Source organism: Pseudopodoces humilis, chromosome 7 (assembly GCF_049639895.1).
Source record: "Pseudopodoces humilis isolate 2021_Gansu_Grassland_sample_001 chromosome 7, ASM4963989v1, whole genome shotgun sequence".
Classification (NCBI taxonomy): Eukaryota; Metazoa; Chordata; class Aves; order Passeriformes; family Paridae; genus Pseudopodoces; species Pseudopodoces humilis.
This window is the reverse complement of record NC_142206.1, coordinates 514,778-522,959: the sequence shown is the minus strand read 5'-3', so window position 1 is coordinate 522,959 and position 8,182 is coordinate 514,778.

The window sequence follows — 8,182 nt, the reverse complement described above, 5'->3', positions numbered from 1 at the left end:
TTGGAAAAAAAATAAAAAACTTCATCCAAGCAAAACCTTGAATGTTGAGGGATTTTTTTTTTTTTTTTTTACAATTATATATCTAATAAAAATTTTATTTTCAAAAAGCTGTATAAACCCTATTTTTCCCAGTCATTCTTTAAAATACAGTGCTCATTGTAGGTGTTTCCCAGTAACTGCAGGCCACACTCATTAAGTAGCTCTGATATTCCTGGTTTGGAAAAACTCATAAGCAGGAGATCATCTGACCAGCCCATAAATACATTTAATTTTTATGGTAATTGGCTAAATTATTAGTCACATTTCTAGATATGTTGAAAGGTACCACGTGCCTGAGACAGCACAGTCAGTATGACTAAATAGTCATTAAATTCCTGATGCAAAATATTTCAGTAATCTTGTTGCTTGCCTGCTAACAAACAACAAACAACTGTGCATGAAATATCATTGATCCCAAGTATTTTATACTCATGGCCCGAGTCTGAAGCTTTCTCACAATAAATATGCCTGTAATTTGCTTTTCACATAAAACTGAGCAGGTTATTCAGTGCTTTTCAGCACTTAATAGCTAAGGGATTTTCATATCTATTTTGGGGTAAAAAAATCTAGAAGCTGGAGCTCAACAAAAACTCCAGCTGTGCTCCAGCCCCATCCTCACAGCTTCAGCACAGCTGGATTTCACAGCAGCCACTGGGGCAGGGTGCAGCCCCTGGGTGTCAACACTTGCAGATTGTTTGGGCCTGATTCTTTGAGGAGGATTTAATTTTCTTAATGAGCCTGAGTAAAATCATTACCTTCCAGAGTGGCACAGGGAATACTTTGGGAGATTTTCTGAGCCATGCTTCAGCACAGCACAACAACACAAAGTCACACCTGTGGGACACGGGGACAAGCTGTTCTCCCAAGATCTCTGCTGCACGGGGTGTTTCTAAAATACTCAGCAAGCCAATCACACTGCTGGATTTTACCAGAAATTATACACACTTTTTTTCTTTACAATACAATTTATAATCCTCTCCATGTCATGATTTTACCATGAACACCCACACTGAAGTGCCTTCATCGCTGGGATCAGGCCAGGAGTTACTTTGGGAAGTGAAAAAGTGGGAATCCCTTTGGAGCAGGTTCTTCACAGAGTTGCCAGCATGTTTCCTTGCCCCATGTCAGTGGGCAAAGGTGTGGAATGAAAATGTGGAAATGTGAAATGATGGTCAGAGTGTCTGCAGGAGCTGCACCAGCCCTGCACATCTGGGCTCCAGGTGAAGGCAGTGTGGCTGTGTGTGTGTGTCTGTGTGTCAGTGTGTCTGTGTGTGTGTGTGTGTGTGAGTGTGTGTGTGTCTGTGTGTGTGTGTGTGTGTGTGTGTGTGTGTGTGTCTGTGTGTGTGTGTGTGTGTGTGTGTGTGTGTGTCTGTGTCTGTGTCTGTGTGTGTGTGTGTGTGTGTGTCTGTGTGTGTGTCTGTGTGTGTGTCTGTGTGTGTGTCTGTGTGTGTGTCTGTGTGTGTGTCTGTGTGTGTGTGTGTGTGTGTGTGTGTGTCTGTGTGTGTGTCTGTGTGTCTGTGTGTGTCTGTGTGTGTGTGTCTGTGTGTGTGTGTGTGAGTGTGAGTGTGTGTGTGTGTGTGTGTCTGTGTGTGTGTGTGTGTGTGTGTGTGTGTGTGTGTGTCTGTGTGTGTGTGTGTGTGTGTGTGTGTGTGTGTGTGTGTGTGTGTGTGTGTGTGTGTGTGTGTGTGTGTGTGTGTGTGTGTGTGTGTGTGTGTGTGTGTGTGTGTGTGTGTGTGTGAGTGTGTGTGTGTCTGTGTGTGTGTGTGTGTGAGTGTCTGTGTGTGTGTGAGTGTGTGTGTGTCTGTGTGTGTGTGAGTGTGTGTGTGTGTGTGTCTGTGTGTGTGTGTGTGTGTGTGTGTGTGTGAGTGTCTGTGTGTCTGTGTGTGTGTGTGTCTGTGTGTGTGTGTGTGTGTGTGTGTGTCTGTGTGTGTGTGTGTGTGTGTGTGGGTGTGTCTGTGTGTCTGTGTGTGTCTGTGTGTGTGTGTGTGTGTGTGTGTCTGTGTGTGTGTGTGTGTCTGTGTGTGTGTGTGTGTGTCAGTGTGTCAGTGTGTCTGTGTCAGTGTGTCTGTGTGTGTGTGTCTGTGTCTGTGTGTGTGTCAGTGTGTCAGTGTGTCTGTGTGTGTGTGTCTGTGTCTGTGTGTGTGTCAGTGTGTCAGTGTGTCTGTGTCTGTGTCAGTGTGTCTGTGTGTGTGTCAGTGTGTCTGTGTGTGTGTGTGTCTGTGAGTGTGTGTGTGTCTGTGTGTGTGTGTGTGTGTGTCAGTGTGTCAGTGTGTCTGTGTCAGTGTGTGTGTGTGTGTGTGCTCTGGGCTCCAGGTGAAGGCAGCATAGCTGACCTGTGTCTCTCCACGTCACTCTCATCCCTTTGTGGCTGTCCCCTGGCTGGTCACACTGTCTCTCTGCAGCCCATAAATCCATAAATCCAGGAGTGCCTGCCTGGCCTCAGCACGGTGTGACTGTTCAGGCTCTCAGCTCGGTGTGACTGTTCAGGCTCTCAGCACGGTGTGGCTGTTCAGGCTCAGCACGGTGTGACTGTTCAGGCTCTCAGCACGGTGTGGCTGTTCAGGCTCTCAGCACGGTGTGACTGTTCAGGCTCAGCACGGTGTGACTGTTCAGGCTCAGCACGGTGTGACTGTTCAGGCTCTCAGCAAGGTGTGACTGTTCAGGCTCAGCACGGTGTGACTGTTCAGGCTCTCAGCACGGTGTGACTGTTCAGGCTCAGCACGGTGTGACTGTTCAGGCTCAGCACGGTGTGACTGTTCAGGCTCTCAGCATGGTGTGACTGTTCAGGCTCAGCATGGTGTGACTGTTCAGGCTCAGCACGGTGTGACTGTTCAGGCTCTCAGCACGGTGTGACTGTTCAGGCTCTCAGCACGGTGTGGCTGTTCAGGCTCTCAGCTCGGTGTGGCTGTTCAGGCTCAGCTCGGTGTGACTGTTCAGGCTCTCAGCACGGTGTGACTGTTCAGGCTCTCAGCACGGTGTGACTGTTCAGGCTCTCAGCTCGGTGTGGCTGTTCAGGCTCTCAGCTCGGTGTGACTGTTCAGGCTCTCAGCTCGGTGTGGCTGTTCAGGCTCAGCACGGTGTGACTGTTCAGGCTCTCAGCACGGTGTGACTGTTCAGGCTCAGCACGGTGTGACTGTTCAGGCTCAGCACGGTGTGGCTGTTCAGGCTCTCAGCTCGGTGTGACTGTTCAGGCTCAGCACGGTGTGGCTGTTCAGGCTCAGCACAGTGTGACTGTTCAGGCTCTCAGCACGGTGTGGCTGTTCAGGCTCAGCACGGTGTGACTGTTCAGGCTCTCAGCACGGTGTGACTGTTCAGGCTCTCAGCTCGGTGTGGCTGTTCAGGCTCTCAGCACGGTGTGGCTGTTCAGGCTCAGCACAGTGTGACTGTTCAGGCTCAGCACGGTGTGACTGTTCAGGCTCAGCACGGTGTGACTGTTCAGGCTCAGCACAGTGTGACTGTTCAGGCTCTCAGCACGGTGTGACTGTTCAGGCTCTCAGCACGGTGTGACTGTTCAGGCTCTCAGCTCGGTGTGGCTGTTCAGGCTCAGCTCGGTGTGACTGTTCAGGCTCTCAGCACGGTGTGACTGTTCAGGCTCAGCTCGGTGTGGCTGTTCAGGCTCTCAGCACGGTGTGACTGTTCAGGCTCTCAGCACGGTGTGACTGTTCAGGCTCTCAGCACGGTGTGGCTGTTCAGGCTCTCAGCACGGTGTGACTGTTCAGGCTCTCAGCACGGTGTGACTGTTCAGGCTCTCAGCACGGTGTGACTGTTCAGGCTCTCAGCACGGTGTGACTGTTCAGGCTCTCAGCACGGTGTGACTGTTCAGGCTCTCAGCACGGTGTGACTGTTCAGGCTCTCAGCACGGTGTGGCTGTTCAGGCTCTCAGCACGGTGTGACTGTTCAGGCTCAGCTCGGTGTGACTGTTCAGGCTCAGCTCGGTGTGGCTGTTCAGGCTCTCAGCAGCAGCCCCAGGGAACAGCACACCCTGCAGAATGGGACAAAGCTCTCCCTGAAACCCCCCTGAGCTGGAGCAGCTGGGAGATGTGGCCCTGCTGGGGTTATTTCTCCTTGTCCTGTGCCTGGCAGCAGAGAGCAGAGCCTTTCCAGCAGGGCAGGGAGCCCCAGCAAAGGCAGCTCTTGAGGCTAGAGCTCCTTTCCCTGCTCCAGCCCTTACATCAAACATGAAAAGGAATGAACACAAAGGGTGCTGCAGCCAGCGCTGAGTTCCATTTTCTGTTCTCACCAGCACTTGTCAGAGGTCACTGTTTGGCCAGTGAAGCACAACACGGCGTTCCCTCGCCACTTCCCCCTTGCCCCCCTTTTTAAATTTGAAAACAGGTATCTTCTTCCAAGCTGAACACTTTTAACCCCTGGACTGGAGAGGAAAGGAAGGTCACAGGCTGGCTCAGCAGCAGGCTGCTCAGACATCAGGGCACCGAGGGTGGAAATGCCAGGTACAGAGACACCCAGGGAAACAGGTGGATGTGTTCTTAAGGGTTCCTGTGATTTATGAAGTAATAAACACAAAATGCCAGGCCAAAATGTCCTGGGCCTGATCTTGCCCTGCTTACGCTGGTGTACACGTATTTTACATCTACAGCCCGTGCATGGAGTGAGCTTCCAAATAAATCAGGGCAGGAGGGCTCATCTCCCTTGGTGTGAGGCATAAACACACCACACCACACACCACAGCTGACTTCCAGAAGTGACCTGCTGAGCTCACTGCGAGGGAGAGGGACAGTGGCTGAGAAGAGTCTAAGCCTTTATCCAAACAATTTGTGTTCCAGGCATTCAAAATACAGAGAAAAATGAAGTCCATTGCAGTTACTATTTGGCACCACCAGCTGGATGCTCTAAGGAACTAAAATTGGGATTTTTTTTTTTTTTTTACTGCTTTAAACTGGAAAGACCAGCAGCGTGGTTTCCTGTGGTCTATAGTTCTGTGCTTTATTTTGCCTTGTAATGTATAAATACCTGGTGCCTTCTGCACGAGACGGGGAGGAAAACTGTTGATTTCCAACATATCAGCTGACAGGATGTTTTACAAAGGCCAGATTTGTGCTGTGTTACTGTTACAAGTGCTTGGCCTATTTCATTTCTTGGGTGTGACACACAGGTCAGGAGAGCAGAGCAGGAGCAAAGCTCAGGCTGAGCTGTTCTCTCTGTATGGGACAGCAGAGGTGTGTGAGCAGGGCACAGCAGGCTCCAGCAGGGTTCTGTGCCCTTCTCCCCCTGCCAGGGCTCTGAGTGCCAGCACAGGAGACAGGAGTGAGTGTGCCTGTTCAGAACAGCTGTGCTGCTGGAGACAGCAGTGAGTGTGCCTGTTCAGAGCAGCTGTGCTGCTGGAGACAGCAGTGAGTGTGCCTGTTCAGAGCAGCTGTAATGCTGGAGACAGCAGTGAGTGTGCCTGTTCAGAACAGCTGTGCTGCTGCAGACAGCAGTGAGTGTGCCTGTTCAGAGCAGCTGTGCTGCTGGAGACAGCAGTGAGTGTGCCTGTTCAGAACAGCTGTGCTGCTGGAGACAGGAGTGACTCTGCCTGTTCAGAACAGCTGTAATGCTGGAGACAGCAGTGAGTGTGCCTGTTCAGAACAGCTGTGCTGCTGGAGACAGCAGTGAGTGTGCCTGTTCAGAACAGCTGTGATGCTGGAGACAGGAGTGAGTGTGCCTGTTCAGAACAGCTGTGATGCTGGAGACAGCAGTGAGTGTGCCTGTTCAGAGCAGCTGTAATGCTGGAGACAGCAGTGAGTGTGCCTGTTCAGAACAGCTGTGCTGCTGCAGACAGCAGTGAGTGTGCCTGTTCAGAACAGCTGTGCTGCTGGAGACAGCAGTGAGTGTGCCTGTTCAGAACAGCTGTGCTGCTGGAGACAGGAGTGACTCTGCCTGTTCAGAACAGCTGTAATGCTGGAGACAGCAGTGAGTGTGCCTGTTCAGAACAGCTGTGCTGCTGGAGACAGGAGTGACTCTGCCTGTTCAGAACAGCTGTGATGCTGGAGACAGCAGTGAGTGTGCCTGTTCAGAGCAGCTGTAATGCTGGAGACAGCAGTGAGTGTGCCTGTTCAGAACAGCTGTAATGCTGGAGACAGCAGTGAGTGTGCCTGTTCAGAACAGCTGTGATGCTGGAGACAGGAGTGAGTGTGCCTGTTCAGAACAGCTGTGCTGCTGGAGACAGGAGTGACTCTGCCTGTTCAGAACAGCTGTGATGCTGGAGACAGGAGTGAGTGTGCCTGTTCAGAACAGCTGTGCTGCTGGAGACAGGAGTGACTCTGCCTGTTCAGAACAGCTGTGATGCTGGAGACAGGAGTGAGTGTGCCTGTTCAGAGCAGCTGTGCTGCTGGAGACAGCAGTGAGTGTGCCTGTTCAGAACAGCTGTGCTGCTGGAGACAGCAGTGAGTGTGCCTGTTCAGAGCAGCTGTAATGCTGGAGACAGCAGTGAGTGTGCCTGTTCAGAGCAGCTGTAATGCTGGAGACAGGAGTGAGTGTGCCTGTTCAGAGCAGCTGTAATGCTGGAGACAGGAGTGAGTGTGCCTGTTCAGAGCAGCTGTAATGCTGGAGACAGCAGTGAGTGTGCCTGTTCAGAGCAGCTGTGCTGCTGGAGACAGAGCACATCTCTGCTGCTGGGGCTGCAGGCAGAGCTCCTGCACACAAATGCCTGCTTTCCCCGGAGCTGGCTCCTCCTCTCTGCTCGGAAGGTGAAGTGTTCGTGCTGCAGCAGGGCAGGAGAGGGGTGAGCAGCTGCAGGAGGAGCTGGAGGCCTCCATCCCTCTGCCAGCGGATTTTGGGGCAGAGCTGAGGCTTTCAGGATGAGCTGAGCCGCTGTGCAGTGCCCACAGCACAGGTGGCACAGTGCCAGGGGATGGAGAAGGGTTCCAGAGGCTGAGTCAGTCATCAGGAGCAATGATTACCTTGGGGGTTCTGTGCTTTTGCCATTCAGAGCGTGTAGAGTGACAGGATTAGTGCAGTGCCAGCCAGCCTGGCCCTGGCCCTTCCCTTCGGAGCAGGCACCGCGGAGGAGACAGAGCCAGCCAGCAGAGGAGGAGCTGAAAATGCACAAGAGGTGCTCACAACACCTTCTGCCTTCCTGCAAACACTGCTGGAGCTGTAAACAAATCAACTCTACAGTTTGGCACCAGATTCCAGTCCTTATTCCCAGGACTGGAACAGCAGGAATGCTGCAGCTGAAGATGAGTGTGCAGAGCTGGAGAAACACACACTGTGCCCTGAAGGCACAGTCCGTGAGGGGATCACGGACAGTGATCCCCTGCTTTCCCAGCTTCAAACCTGCAGCTTCAAACAACACCCTGGGGGCTGGAGACAGCTTTGAGAGAGCTTTTGCTGGAAAGGGACAAGCCAGCTGAGTAAGAAAGCAACGTGCATTCCTAAATGTGTGTGTAGGGGAAGGATCTTACCTGTTCTTAGGGATGTACATGTGTATAAAAGCAGGTGTGTTCTGTGTGTTGATAATAGGATAAGCATTAAAAGATGTGACAAGAGAGATAAGGACTTTTTACAGTGGCAGCCACCTGAGGTGCTGCATGGTTCATCCCAGAAAAGCTTCTCAGTTTCTGCCTGGAGTGTGCTGCTGGGCTCATGGCAGAAATCCCTAGCCTGGATGGGGTGATGGAGGACCTGGAGCATTGCTGACAAATATCAGCAATAGGCATCTGGTTAGTCAGATGCCATTATGTTATTCAACCATCCCTAAATAACTATTACACCACTGCAGCCACAAATCCTTTCTGAGAAACACAAGTAAGAAAGCATTAATCGGGTGACCATTGCATGAGGACTGTGTTTTCTTTGGACTGAATGTACTGCAGGTTCTGCTCTGCTCTATTCCTTCCTGAAATATTCCTCACTAAGCCCCAACTCAATGTCAAAACCCCTACTAGTTTTAGTAGGTCTAGGGAAAAGCTTTTTTTTTTCCCCCATCAGCTAAGAACAACTCCCTCAAAAAACAGGGGAGAGAATAGATAACAGGATATTATAGCCATGTTTCACATTAGGATCATACTGTATTTTCACCTTTTCACATTAATTTGTCCTGAAGACAGTAACAAGTACAAACATAGCAGCTCTCAACCCCTAACCTCCTCTCTAACCCGAACCCAGACTCCTTCTCCTGACATGAAATCTATTCTGAGAAAAG